The 14,960-nt window shown below is 45.8% G+C and overlaps 1 pseudogene; it reads right to left on the reverse strand.

Moving 5' to 3' along the window:
• The window catches only part of LOC129323483 (acyl-CoA (8-3)-desaturase-like), a 57,333-nt pseudogene that overhangs the window by 11,160 nt on the left and 31,213 nt on the right, over nt 1-14,960 (reverse strand).

The following is a 14,960-nucleotide window of genomic DNA, read 5'->3' on the forward strand; positions in this document are numbered from 1 at the left end:
GGAAGCCTGTAAAGCCTACATAAGAGGAACACTGTTAGCAAAGGCATCCAAAAAGAAAAGATTGGAAAGATAATGGATTGTACCATTATTACAAAGCTAATAAAATACTTAGGGATAAATGTATCACCATGAAATGAGAATCTCTACAAAGACAGTTATCAAAAAGTTTGGACAAGAATTACCGAAAATCTGCAGAGATGGGGAAAATTGAGTATTTCATGACTAGGAAGAATCTCCACTGTCAAAATTAATATTTTACCTAAATTGAACTTTTTATTTCAAATAATCCCAATTCATATAGACCAAAAGATTCTAAACAAGTGTCAAAAAGTAACAAATGACTTCATATGGAAAGGGAAGAAACCAAGGATAAGATTCAAAGTATTACAAGATGACAAAAACCAAGAAGGGCTGGCAGTGCCAAATAACAAACTGTATCACCAGTCTGATGAATCACTAGTGGCAGCGTTAGTTTGGATAACAGATTGAATTATAAATTCGAGCAGTAGACATATCAAATTGAAGTTAGCAGATGTCAAAGAAGGTATCCATAATTATTTATTGTTTAAGAAATTATGGAAACCCATTCACGAACAGGATGGGACCCACATATTAAGAGACGGACTGCTCAAAACATGGTTTCAATGCAGAAATAGATTGAGGCCACTGATCTCCCCACTGATGTTGCCAATAAATGGCCACTACAGTGCAGCTACAAAGAAATAGAATTGATCGGCTCAGCTATGAATCAAAGATTGATAAGAAAGGAAATATAAAAACTTGTCAAGAAATTCAAGCTCAAGGTAAAAATATCCCATGTCTGATATATCACCAAATAGTATCAAAACTAAAGGAACAAACTCTTAAAGAATGTGGTAGGTTGGGGAAAAAAACAGAATATGAACTATTAATATCTGGGTATCTGAAGCATCTCTTAGGGAAAATCTATGAAATCTTATTGCAATATCACACAGAAATGGAGCAAGTAAAAACCTGTATGATAAAATGGATGGAAAATTTTTGAGAAACTATTTCGATGAACCTATGGGAAGATCTATGGACTAAAGGCAAAATTTACAGACTGTCAGTTAATAAGAGAGAATTGGTATAAAATGTTCTTTAGATGGTACACCACTCCCAAAGACATTGCGAGAATTAGTAAGGCTTATAGTGGACAGTGCTGGAAATGTCAGAGCATGGATGCAACATTTTATTATATGTGGTGGACCTGTAAGAAAGCACAGAAATATTGGATAAAGATACATGAAGAGATGTAGAAGATTCTCAAACTCAGATCTGAGCTAAATCCAAAAAATATGTTAGAAAAGAACAGGGAGACCTTTTTGTTACATGATGAGAGCAGCCAGAGTGTTATATTCAGCAAAATGGAAAACAGATATATGCCCTGATGTATCAGAGTGGATAGATAAGATTTATGAATATCAATGGCCAAATTCACTACTTATGTATATAATACACCAATAGCTGAATTTTGGGGGAAATGGAAGGATTTCTTTGACTACTTAGGCAGAAATTAACATTAATTAAGGTAACAGTATAAGAAGACACAGGGAAATGAATAATTTAAAAAGTGCATTAAAAAGATTTCTATTTCCATATCTTTTCTTTTAAAATAAAATTTATATTTAAAAAAGTTCTAGAGCATGATGAAAATCACATGTCTGGTAGGTATATTTTCAAAATTTCCCTCATCTTGGATTTCAGAATTCCATATTATCAAATGTTTTCTAGGTGGAATTGGTGCATTATTCTTTTTTAAATTTTCAAATTTTGTTCGGAGCACTGTGCACAAATTGTTTGCCATACATTTCAGTTGATTCTTCTTGTTTATATTACCAGTTGTTGATAAAACACTACCAGTGGCGGACTGGCCAGGGTGTCAGCTTGCCCGATGGCAAGTGGCCCTGTGGGCCACTGATGAAGTGGGCCCCCTTAAACATTAGACAATATGTTAAAAATCCCCCAATTTAGAAGAATCCCACAGCAGGAGAAAAATGGCGGCTGCCATGGGATGCTGTAGAATTTCCTTCCTCCTAATCTCTATGGTAACATAGAGTGGAAGGCTAGAGCACCCTGGCTTCTGGAGGGCATGTGGCTGCCTATTGTTTTCCCCCTCCCCCAGTCCAGAGCTCATTAGCTCAGTGCAGGGATCCTTGTGGGTTGGCTCCACCCCGCATTTGAATTACATTGACTGATTATGACAGGACATACAGTCCCTCTTGGAATTGTTAATGCTGGCTGAGAGCAATTACTGGCTGTGAAGAAGAAGTGACGAAATGAGTGGAGCAAGAAGCTAGCAGACTCGTTGCCAACCTCCTGGTGATTCGCAGCCACTTAAGCCATTGAGCTTTGGAAATATAAATACATTTGGGGCAAAGCCGATTTGCAGACTTTGTGCCACTATAGCCATTGGGCTTTGGTTACTATTACAGCCATTGAGCTTAGAACATCGATGTGGGGGTCTTACGGGTTGACCCCATTGAAGAAGCAAAGGAGTAGTCCCATTGGAGATATGATGGACTGTGTAGATGTATCATGACTCATGTAATTTTGTAATGTTGTATTTATTGTTGTTGATTAAGTTATAAATATTTATATTCCACTTGATTACATTGGTAAATAAGTTTATTGACACCTTGTAGTGTTTTTGGGGTTCCCAGGGTGTTCCCTTCCTTGATATCTGATTGTTGGGGAATCTTCCGTTTATGCTTGGTTTGTTCCACCCCCCTTCAGCCTGGGATTGTGGGCCCTGTAGAGGGGGCGCTGGAGTAGGCAGTCCTCGTCCCCACCAAGCAAGAGGTTTGCCTCCCAGGAGCTGCGGCTGCCTACTGCCTGGCTATCCTCCTGGTGCTCTGCCCTGCTACAGGAGAACAGAACAGAGGTGAGTTGCCCTCTCCACTTTCTCCCCCTGGGCAGCCAGCACTGTCCTGTGTGTGTGTGTGTGTGTGTGTGTGTGTGTGTGTGTGTGTGCTGGGGGGGGAGGGTTGTGAGGCCAGACAGGTAAGCAAAAGAATGTTTGTGTGTGTCTGTGCATGAAAGAGAAAGAGAAGCTGGGAGTGGGGATGGGCTGCAGAGCTGGCAAGCGAGTGGAAATCTCCAGGAGTTTCTCAGCCTGGATCTGGCAACTCATCCCCCCACCCCCAAAATGCAGTCTCCCTCCTACCCCATATCTGCAACCTTTTCTGCCTTTCTCCTTCTATTTCCCACTTGCAAAAAAAATCCACTACCAGCATGGAAAAGAAAAAGCATAAATCTGGATCTCTGAAACGCAAAGAGCGACAAGAAGCAGAAAGGAATTGTTAGATGAATTTGATGCAGAAGCAATTATTGACAGATTCACACAATCATCTAGTGAATACAAACGATTGCTCTTAATATAGTGGACTGCATGAAATATGCTTTTGAACTACCTGTTAATGTGTGAAATGTTCAGTATAAGCAAACTATTTTAAAATATCCAAATTTATTTAAAATTAAAAAAATAATTTAAAAATTCAATCAAAACAATCTGTATTTTTATTTAGTATCTACTATATGCTGCCAGTAATATGTATGATATATGTGCACTGTAATTAATAACAAATATACATTTATTTTGCAAAAAATTTAATTGTACCTTTTTTCCACATGTATTTTTTGAAAATTTTATCTATTTCTTATAAAAATTAAATGACAGCCTTATAGTTGTGGGTGGGCCCCCTTTGTCTCCTGGTAGCCAATATTTTTAGACCCAGTCCTCCACCGAATACTACTAAAAATATCTTGAGGTAAATAATGTTATTCAGAATCTTTTAATGTAGTGTTTTAATAATTTCTATGAAAATAATCATCCAGTCATATGAGATTGCTTTCAAACAGTGATTTATCAAATGCACATGATTTGGTAAGGCAAAGAAGCAAAAAAAAAAAAAGCCAGCAAATTGAAATAACAAAAAGTTAAGTCCTGAGTCCATGCTGCAAACCCAGAATTAATTTGTTCACTTATGGATCCTGATACGTGCCAAACCTCAGCACTCTGTCATATGATTACTACCTCATTTGGCTGCATATGTAGACCATGCAACAGAATAGTGTGGTGTAGTTGAGGCTCTGGACTGAACAAACATTAAAGGAATGGAGTGGGAAAAAACTACTAACTTTTAAGGTCCAGTACGTTCTATTCTATAGTAGTTCAGGGGAACTAACTACTTAAAACAGAGACTGAGGTACAAAGGTCAAAGAACCTATTAGGGTTGCCATTCCCCTGGTGGGCATGGGGGATCCCCCACACCCAGCCTCCTCCACTCACCACCTGGCCGGTGGAGGAAAAGGTGCAGGAACAGGCCTCCTAGGGTGCACTCCCAGCTCTGTGCAACAACGTCATTTAGGGTTGCCAGGTCCCTCTATTCTCCCGGTGGGAGGATTGGGACCTGGCACTTACCTCTCCCCTGTTCCTTGGAGACCCCAGAGCCAGCGAGATTACGTCACTTCTGGAAGTGACGTCATCACGCTGGGGGCACGCTGCTGTAACTTCCGGAAGTTACAGCATTACGCCGGCTGCATGGCACCATCACTTCTGGAAGTTGTAGTGGCGGTGGCAGCTGCCACCACACAGGTGGAAGGGTGTTCCCTGCGCTCCCGAGGGTCTGAATTTCCAGTTGCAGGGCCAGATTCTACCTGAAACAGGCCTGGTTCGGGGCGTGATTTGGGGCACAGGGCTATACCGTGCCACCCAGGGAGTGCACCCTGGGAAGCACACCTCCCTGCCTGGCAAGAAAGTGGATACGGGGGGAAAGGGTGGAATCTGGGGATCCCCCACCCCGATGGGGGAATGGCAACCCTAATGTCATTCCTAGGAGTGACATCATTGTGCAGGCCCCAGGAATGCTCCCGGGCTTCATACAGGACCAATTCAGCCCATTAGGGGCCCAAATTGATGTAGAACAAAGTGCAGGAGCATTTCTGGGACCTGTGTTATGACATCACTCCCTGATGTGATGTCACTGTGCCATGCTGGAAGCATGTGCTTTGTGTGCGAGACAGAAAAAACTAAAGGTAAATGCTGCCCCTCTCCTGCCAGCAGAGTAAGACCTGGCAACCCTAGAACCTACACTTGGTTTCTTCAGTAGCAACTAAGGTTCAAGTGCAACATGTTATAAGAACCATGGCAATTTCGGTCTAGTGTATTTTCTCATGCAACTACTACATCAGATCTCATTTTTTAAAAATTGCCCTGGGAAACACTTACATTTTTGGTGGGCTCGCAGCTGGGTTGATCAGGTGCCAGCTCCCCAATTAGCAGCGAACTCAAATATTTATGTACTAGGTCCTCATCCCTGTGGAAAGCTGTGAAGGTATCCTGGGAAAATAAAAAGGGAGGGAATTATGAAAAGGAGAAGACTACAGGGCTGAAGTGGTAGACATAAAAGTCAGAGAAGTTTGTTTTCAGCAATGGATGTGATGTTCTTATTGGAGCAACAGGGTAATTTAATTTCTCCCTTCTCTATGGATTGCCCTAAATGCTGGCAGTAGGGTTAGTGATACATGTGTGATATTAGAATTTCAGAGCCTGCACTCTCCCCCCACAGTGCTGGTTCTGCCCCATAGTTCACCTCACGGCATTCTTGATGGCTGAAGCAACTCCTCTCAACAGCAAGACCTCCTCCTTATGTTGTTTTGGGCTTTACATTTTTGTGTCTAAGACTGAGCAAGCCATGAGGCACTGGATGCTTCAAAGAGGGCACTAAACCAGCAATAGATTCCCTACAACAAAATGCAAGCCAGAGGCCTCATTGTTGTGGTAGGATATCCTGGCAATCCCAAATGGATATTGAGACGGTGAGATACGGAACTCTGTAGCAAGGAACTCTGTAGTTGTTATTTATAGTCTGCCTTTCTCACTGAGATTCAAGGCAGATTACACAGTGTAAATCAACAAGATCAATGGCTGGGACATTCAAATCATCAATGCAATAGGGAATAGATTGCAAAAATTTGAAAATGAGCAGGAACAGGATGTAATAGTATAGTCTAAAGTTCTTATCCCTTTATCAAAGTATCTCTCTGAACCATTTCCTTACAGCACAGCCTTATTACACACACACACACACACACACACACATTTAAAACCCTCCTGCATAATTCGGTTTTCCGCAGCTTGCAGAAAGCCAGGAGAGTGTGAGCCTGTTCCATAAGGCGATTGCCATCACAGAGGAATGCTTTATTATGTTGCACCTATGCAGATCTTTTGATATCTTTTAAAGCCATGATTATTTTTTATTTTTTTTATTTTCTTCATACTTTGTATTTTCCCCAAGGTTACAAAAATCAACATGGTAGGATTGTGTGGCCCCATTGTGTGGATTTTTTAAATCTATATGGTTGTGGGGGGGCATATATGGCTATTAAATCTCTAGATGCTATTTTATAGTGTGTGTCTTTCTCTACCTCATTCTATATCTGTTTCCTTTGTCAACATGGGACCATATGTAGAGCAATCAAAGTAATCTGCACTGAAGATAAGTTTTATCACTAACTCAGGCTATTTCCGCACAGTGAGGATTTTCTGTATTGTTTTCAATGCTGCTGCAAAAGCAGAGGCATATACATTAAAAATAGAGTTTCCATATGTGGAATTTTTTTTACCCTTTCCCCCATCAGCCCCTTGTGACTGTTGTTTTTCCTGTGATAATATGCTGCTGTGATGGGCAGAACCTTTGCAAGAACATCCTTCATCCCTTCTACACAGTATACTAATATGGTTGTACTGTATTCTTTCCACATAGGTAGAAGTAAAGCAGGTTTGGGAGCAAGTATTTGGAGAAAAGAGAAAAACTGGAAAGAGAACTATTACAGCACAATGCAACATGGAAGTTCTAAACAAAGCACTACAGTTTGGAAGTCAAGGCAGAGAAAAACCTCCATTTGGAAGCAGTCTCCAGCCCAACAAGAGTGATTTTAATAGGGCTTCTTTCATTCCACATAACTTTAAAAAATGCACTGAAAGACAACTAGTCAGTGTAACCTGCTATGCGATCTGGCTCAGCGACAGATCAGATAGCACAATTGCATTACTGCTGCCTACATTCAAGAATACCCACACTTCCGGCTGATATCACTTTGTTGTTTTTTACTTAAGAGAATTTTCTCATGAGATTTTCATCCTGATACAGACAGATGCACAAATGTCACTGATTAGGAGAATTTTAGTAGCCAGATATTATATTGAGACATGTTTTTCTTTGTGGGGGTCTGGGTATAGTGGAGCAGGGATGCATAGAAAGGCATCTCTGAGACTTTTTTCAGGCCAGAAAGCCATCAACCAACACTTCTGGTGGGCCAGAAATTATTGCTTGAAAGCAATGAGTGATCTCATGAGGGCCTAACTATACACTGAAAAGTCCTCAGGTCATGTCTAAGTCTACCACCAAGACTTTCAAGCAGATATGAGTTCCCCACTCAGTTTCTAGGCACACAGGAGCCTGATTCAAATCAGGATTGCAGCATGTGGGGGAAAGGGGCTTGTAATGCTTTGCATGTAAATAAGTTTGTGTGTATTAATGTGATTTTTTAAACATTTGTTACTGTGGCTTTAAATGCAGGCCTCTGAGAAAAGAAGGGCTAGATGGGTGATTGGATGATAGCTGTACCCTAGAGAATGGTGGGATTGCCAGTCCCCCAATGGAGGTGGGGAATTTCTTGCTCCCAGGCTCCACCACCTACCACCACTCATCTGGCCAGCTTGGGTGGGGGGCGGTGAACAGAGAAACAGGCCTCTTGGGCATACTCCTGGCATGGTCCAATGACATCTCTCCCAGGAGTGACTTCATTGTGCAGGCCCCAGGAACACTCTCACATTTCTTTCCTGGCCCCAAACGGGCCAATTCGTTAAGAACTGGCCCAGTGAGAAGTGTGAGAGTGCTCCTGGGGCCTGCATAATGACATCTCTCCTGGAAGAGAAGTCATTGCACCATGTGTGCAAGAAGACTCCAAACAGAAGTGCCAGGTCACTTCCCTCCCTCCAGGAGGGTAACAACAACAACAACAACAACAACAACATTCAATTTATATACCGCCGTTCAGGACAACTTAATGCTCACTCAATGGTTTACAAAATATGTTATCATTATCCCCCCAACAAAGCACCCTGTAAGGTGGGTGGGACTGAGCGAGCTCCAGAGAACTGTGACTAGCCCAAGGTCACCCAGCTGGCTTCAAGTGGAGAAGTGGGGAATCAAACCCAGTTCTCCAGATTAGAGTCCCGCACTCTTAACCATTACACCAAACCTGGCAACCCTAGTGGATGGAGTGAACTGCAGTTTTAGTCTGAGAACACAGGGAAAGGTTTTCAGTCAGTTTTTGTATATCTCAGAGAAAACGGCCCATTCGGCTGCTGGCTCCAGCCGTGTGCGTCACAGGGCATTCTTTGCATCCTTGGATGGAGGAGGAGACAACACTCTTTCCCAGCTATCTGGGTCTTTGCCAGGGGGTGGAGCCTTTAGCCTGTTTAGGCGGCTCCACCTGCCCTGGCCACAGTCTTCGTAAAGTGCTCGGTCGAGCAGGGTGTGCTCCTGCAGTGACGAGCACGGGCATCACGGCGGCATCGGTGGCGGGCATCAGTGGCAAGTGCGGTGGCGGCAGCTGTGCTGCCTGGCTGGCCGGTGAGCAAAGCATTGACAACGACAGCATGGTCCACAGAGTTGGAGGAGGTGGCCGAGGTGGAGGCGGACTGTGGAGTGGGCGGACAGAGGCTTCTGGCGCTGGGTTCTCCGGGCTGCCCATAGGCTGGGGGAGTGCCGCTTTCTGCACTGTCTTAGCAGGGGCAGGGAATTTACTTCAGCCTGCTGGCTGTCCTTCTCCCTCGGCTTTTTTGGGCACCGTAGGCCCTGGTATTGGGCAAGCAGGGGTGACGTGGGGCTCGGGGGCTGCCTTCTGGCCAGTAGGCACAGAACTTTGCTGGGCATGTTGGGGGCTTCAGACCAGCTGGTGGGAAGTGTTTACCCCAGCTACCCTGCATGGGCCTCTTTATGGGGTGGCAACCATTTTGTGGCAGGCTCTGCATGGTGTGGCCTTTTCACAGGACGGCCATTTTATAGCAGGTGGCCATTTTGTCTCTTCCCCCCTCCTCCTAAGTCCCTCTAGTAGTTGGCCCCTTCAGGGTATTGGGTGCAGCTGCTTGTCTTAGGGATCATGCCACCCTAGAAGGGTAAGGGCCCTTCAAAGATCAAGCAGCCATGCAAGAGGCCCCAGTCTAAGGGGCCCTCACCAGCTCTGTCCTCTTTGGAGGATGAGGATGGGGGTGTCAGCCAGCAAGAGATTTTGCGGTGTTTGACTGACTTAGAGCGGGCCAAAGGAGTACCAGGACCAGCCTCTCAGGGTACCAGCAAGAAGAGGCAAATTAGGTGGGTGTCTCAGGATGCCCTCAATAGAGATATATTAATGAGGTTGTCTGCTCTTGAAGGTGCGGCAGGAGCTCTGGCTGGTGAAGGCAGTGGGGCTCATTCGGGCTCAAGCCAAGGAGCGGTGGTGCCTGTCAGACTATGGAATCCCTGTTATCTAGAGTTCGTCTCCCCCTTCTGCAAGAAGCACAATTTCTTGATTTCAAAAGGTTTTATTGAAAGACTAGGCTCTGATACAAGTATCCATATTCCAAGGCCCAGGATGGACCTTAGCTGAACACAGTCATTGTCGAGAATGGGAAAAGAAAGCACAACATGTGATACATCAAACCCTTCATTCCCAGCCTCCCCACATCTTCCAGGGCGATGAGAACTTTGCTGTGGGAAGGCTCGGCTCGTCAAAGTCTCTGGCTGTGGAAACAGATAAGAGTATTCTCTCCCATGGAAAGCACAGTCAAAATAACACCTGGACCTGGAGGGAGAGAAAGACTAACAACTACCCATTTAAAATGGCGTAACTCAGGTTAAGAACCTAAAACATGACAGATCCTGACAGCGCCCATAATTGAAGAGGAGCAGGCAGTTGTGGCAGAGGAGCCTCCTGTGGCAGTGGCAGTTGACCCAGTGGAGCCAGTTGGTAAGGATGGGGTGGCTCTCATAGAATCATAGAATCATAGAGTTGGAAGGGGCCATACAGACCATCTAGTCCAACCCCCTGCCCAGTGCAGGATCAGCCTAAAGCCTCTCTGACAAATATTCATCCAGCCTCTTCTTGAAAACTACCAGTGAGGGGGAGCTCACCACCTCCCTAGGCAGCTGATTCCACTTTTGAACTACTCTGACCGTGAAAAAGTTTTCCCTAATATCCAGCCGGTACCTTTGTGCATGTAATTTAAGCCTATTGCTTTGGGTCCTACCCTCTGCTGCCAACTGGAACACCTCAAGTCTGGTCCGCTCCCTCCTCTTCCTATGACTGGAAGGATAGAAGAGAATACCACCTGAGCCCCCAATGTCTTCAACTGCCTTCCAAGAGCTTCATAATCCTCTTTAATTCTTGCGACAGTATTCACAGCCGTGTCATTTGTTCCCACATGGATCAGCAGAAACAGGTACTTATCAGCAGGCTTGATGAGTTTTGGCAGCCAGTCGGTAATATCCTGAATTCTGGCCTCCGGCAAGCAACACATTTCTCAGAATAGGGGATCTGGCCCAGAGACATGGCGTTCCATTCCCCTGAGCAGAGTCCCCGATGACTGCCACCTTCCGTTTTTTTCCACTTCCGTGTGGCCCCATGTCCTCTGCACACCCTCTTCCAGGTCTTTGCGGTTCTCCTTCCACTCTCATCTCCGTCACCATCTCTAGCACTTCAAAACGATTGTTGAGCTCAAGTGGACCAGAGCGTCTTCTTCGTTGACATCTTTGGGTTTGTACTGTAGATCTGAGAGGAGGCTCAGAAGGGAGATCGACTCTTTCTTCTTCTCCTTGACTTTCCTCTTTGCTGTGCAGTTCCCCCAGGCTCTTGTCAATAAAATCCTCCCCCTCCTTGATCTCCTGAAGGGTGGTGATCTTCTCCTCCAGGCTCTGAACCTTTTCTTCGAAAAGTCTGACCAGTTTACACTTCTGGCAAGTGAATTTCATCTTCTCTTCTGGGAGGAAAACAAACATAGCACACTCCATGCAGGTGACTGCGAAGGGGGCTTCCGTAGCCTTCCAAATATATGCCTAGAGTATGCTCAGCAGAGTTTCGGGTCCCCCAAGTGGATCCCCAGGCTAAGAGCCACAGGCCAAGGGCCCTTTAGCCCTCACCATTTGGCTCACGCCAAAGGCTCGCGCCTCTGGCGAGGAGGAGACTTTTGTTTCAAAAGGTCACTTCCTGCCTAGCCCAGCAGGGCCCTAGGACAGTAGGGGGCGGGGCTTGTAACCAAGAGCAACAGCAACCAGCAGCAAACAACAGCAATTCACTCAGCCCGCAACAGCCCCACACAGAACTTAACCACAACCACTCTCTAGCAAGCTACACAGAACCCACTCACCCTCAGCTTCTCAAACAGTAGCTAGGAAAGGCAAAAGGCAGAAAGAAAGACAACAACCCCTTACCTTCTAGCAGCAGCTCTCCACCATGTGCTCTTGCCTCAGCCCAGGTGCTTCCACTCTGCCTCTGGCAAGGAGGAGCCTAGCCCTCTCACCGGTCATTTATGGCCATGGGGACCCCCAGGCCAGGGGGCTGCAAGTGGGGTTCAAGGAGTGGCTCCAGGTGCTGGCCTGCAGTTTCCTGCGCTATGGCCCCAGGCTGGTCAAGCCCCATAGGTTGGTCAGGGCATGGGTGCCAATCTGTTGAGCTCGGGTGCTTCCTCAACATGGGGGGGGGTGATGCTACAGCGTTTCCAGGTTATTAAGGGGGATGGTCTGGGTTCCCAGCTGGTGCTTGGGCCTATTTTCCATAGCCTTACTGGAACTATGGCAATGTGCCATTTCATGCCTTACCATTTGGGGACTCAGCCCTACCTCTCAGTGACCATCTAACGCAGGCTACAAGGGATAAGGTGCTTAAGGGAGAGTATGTTGATGTCTTTTCCCTTCTCTTTTGGGAGTTAGAAAGACAAGGACGAATTAGATTATAGGGAAAAGGAGAGGCTAAAACGGAGGCAAGTAGACAGGACATGGGCCAACTGGCTGGCTGGATTCCTTATATGTGCAGGAGTTTTGGCAAGGGCTCAGCCCCAGCGAGCTGCAACTCTGTTTCAATATTTAGATATTATTTATAAAGGTTATACTGGCTTCTCGGGTGCTGCTTGGTTGCAGTACGATGAGGAGTTGAGGATGAGGGCTGCTTTAAATCCAGGCCTTCCGTGGGACCGTATTCACCAGCAGCTTTGGCTGCAGGTAATGAACCCAGCAAAACCAAGTTTGCGGGACCGGTCCGACAATGGCCATATTGTCCAGCGATTTTCTACAGTCACCCGTTCCTGCAATATGGCAGGGCAGTAGGTTCAACTCTGGCTGCTCTGCTGGGAGTTCGCCTTCAAGGGAGGGTGTGCCCATAAGCCCTGTAGGTTCAGGCATGAATGCCATTCTTGTGCCGGGTCTCATACCTACAATGCCTGCCCCAAGGTCAGGCAAGGAGGGGGGTAAGAAGCCTGGGGGAGGGGGTGCTGGTGGCCAACAAGGGTTTGGAAAAGGGTCCCAGCCCGGTAAGGCTGAGAGTACTTGAACGCCTGTTGTATTTGTACCCTAAGAGGGAGGATGCCCTTTTTTTGTTAAGTGGGTTTACAGTTGGGTTTTGGATCCGAGTTCAGGACCGCGTTCACCATTCATGTTTGACAATTTACGTTCGGTTGTTGGTAAGGAGGACATAGTGCACCAGAAAACTGCTAAGGAATGTGCAGAAGGCAGAGTGCTGGGCCCCTTCGACAACCCTCCTATACCCAACCTGAGGGTGTCTCCTTTAGGGGTGATGCCCAAGAAGGCGGTAGGGGAGTTCTGCCTCATTCATCACTTGTCATTCCCCCAAGGGAATTCAGTCAATGATGCTATTCCGGAGCACCTGTGCTCGGTTAGGTACACATCATTTGATCAGGCATTCTCAGTTGTACGTAGGTATGGGGTGGGAGCAGAGATGGCGAAATGCAACATTAAGTCTGCATTTTGCCTACTCCTGGTACACCCTGAGGATTTTGAGCTCCTCGGGTTCTCATTTGAAGGGAATTTCTACATGGATCGTGACCTCCCTATAGGATGTTCCATTTCTTGTGCTGCTTTTGAGTGCTTCAGCTCCTTTCTGTAATGGGAATTGAGGCGTTGGTCGCATTATCATGACACGGCGCATTATTTAGACGATTTCTTGATGGTGGTGGGATGTGGGCAATGTGCTCGGTTGCTAGCCACCTTTATTGAGCTTGCAGAGAAGCTGGGGGGTCTCCTTGGCGCATGAGAAAATGGAGGAGCCTTCCTGGGTGTTAACCTTCTTGGGCATAGAGTTGGATACAGTCCAACAATTGTTTCGGCTTCCCCAAGTGAAAGTTGATGAGCTCAGGGCTAGGCTCCTGGAGTTTCAGTTCAAGCGCAAGGCATCCCTTCTGGAGCTGCAGCAATTGGTGGGCCATCTTAATTTTGCCTGTAAGGTGATTGCCCCAGGCACAGCCTTTTTGAGGTGGCTCTGTGATGCTATGTCATCACTGAATGCTTCTCATCATTGTATTCGGGTTACTAAAGATATGCAGGAGGATTTGGCTGTTTGGGCCGACTTCCTCAGGAATTATAATGGGGTGACTTTTTGGTATGAGGACTTGTTGCTTGAAGCCAAATTGCAGGTCACATCAGATGCTTCTGGCTCCACTGGCTTTGGAGTGTACTTCCAAAGGCATCGGTGCGCAGACCAGTGGCCGCTGGATTGGCTGGCACTGGGGTTAGATAGGGAGTTGACTTTTTTGGAATTTTTTCCAATTCTGGTAGCTGTGCATCTTTGGGGTGAGGAGTTGTGCAACCACTCTGTCCACTTTTGGTGTGACAATCAGGCAGTGGTGCATGTGGTCAACTCCCTAACGTCCAGATTCTCCAGGGTCATGAGGTTGGTGAGGGCCTTTACATTGCTGTGCCTCCGGTAGAACATTTTATTTAAAGCCAGACATGTTCCAGGAGTTAATAATGGTGTGGTGGACGCTTTGTCCCACCTGCAGATGGAGTGTTTTTGGCAGCTTGCCCCGGAGGCCCACCTGGAACCTGCACAGATGCCCCAGGAGCTATGGAGGCTTGGGAGTCAGAAGCGCTCAGGGCCATGTCAGAGTGGTAGGTCATAACAGTGCCACACGGGGATGGGCCACCAGGAATATATTATTCCAAGATATTTTATTTAAATTTTCCCTTTGGTAATGTGCTTAAGCATCAGGCTCCTTCGTGGTTCTATGTGGCCCTGAGGATAAGAATGGGATATAGCAATGACAGCTACTCTGGGATATAACAAAACAAAATAAACTTTTATTTAGTCAAGAAGTGTATCAGTTTCATAAACGTAGTTCTTGGTTCTTAAAGTTATGTCCTATAAACTCATTCACACAGATCACTTCTAAGGCTTCACACACAGTTAGCCTCTTTCTCTAACTCAATATTTCTCTCACAGAAATGCTTAAACTCCTCAGGCAGCACACAGCTAGCCTCTCTTTCTCTGACTCTCATTCACAGAAATATTAAACCTGCTCAGGCAGCACACAGCTGGCCTCTTTCCCTGACTGAGTGTCCTTTCACAAACATGCTCAGTTCAGATTCCACACAAGTTATATTTCTCTCATAAATACTTCAATATACTCAGGCAGAACACAGCTAGCCTGCTTTCTTCTGAATGAAACTTTTCTCTCTGCCCTGTCAGTCTCAAACAGCATTCACTCCGCCCACACTCTCAGTCATCAACCAATCATATCACTCACTCATCCCTCTCTTTCACCCCTACTCTTCGCCTATCTCACCAAGCATTTAAAGACACATGCACCCATTTATTTGAAATCATTACAGGCACATTATGCAATTTTGTGTGCATCAGAAGAGTCGGGGTCTGGCTATAAAAACAAT

The sequence above is a fragment of the Eublepharis macularius genome, chromosome 2, assembly GCF_028583425.1.
Source record: "Eublepharis macularius isolate TG4126 chromosome 2, MPM_Emac_v1.0, whole genome shotgun sequence".
Taxonomy (NCBI): Eukaryota; Metazoa; Chordata; class Lepidosauria; order Squamata; family Eublepharidae; genus Eublepharis; species Eublepharis macularius.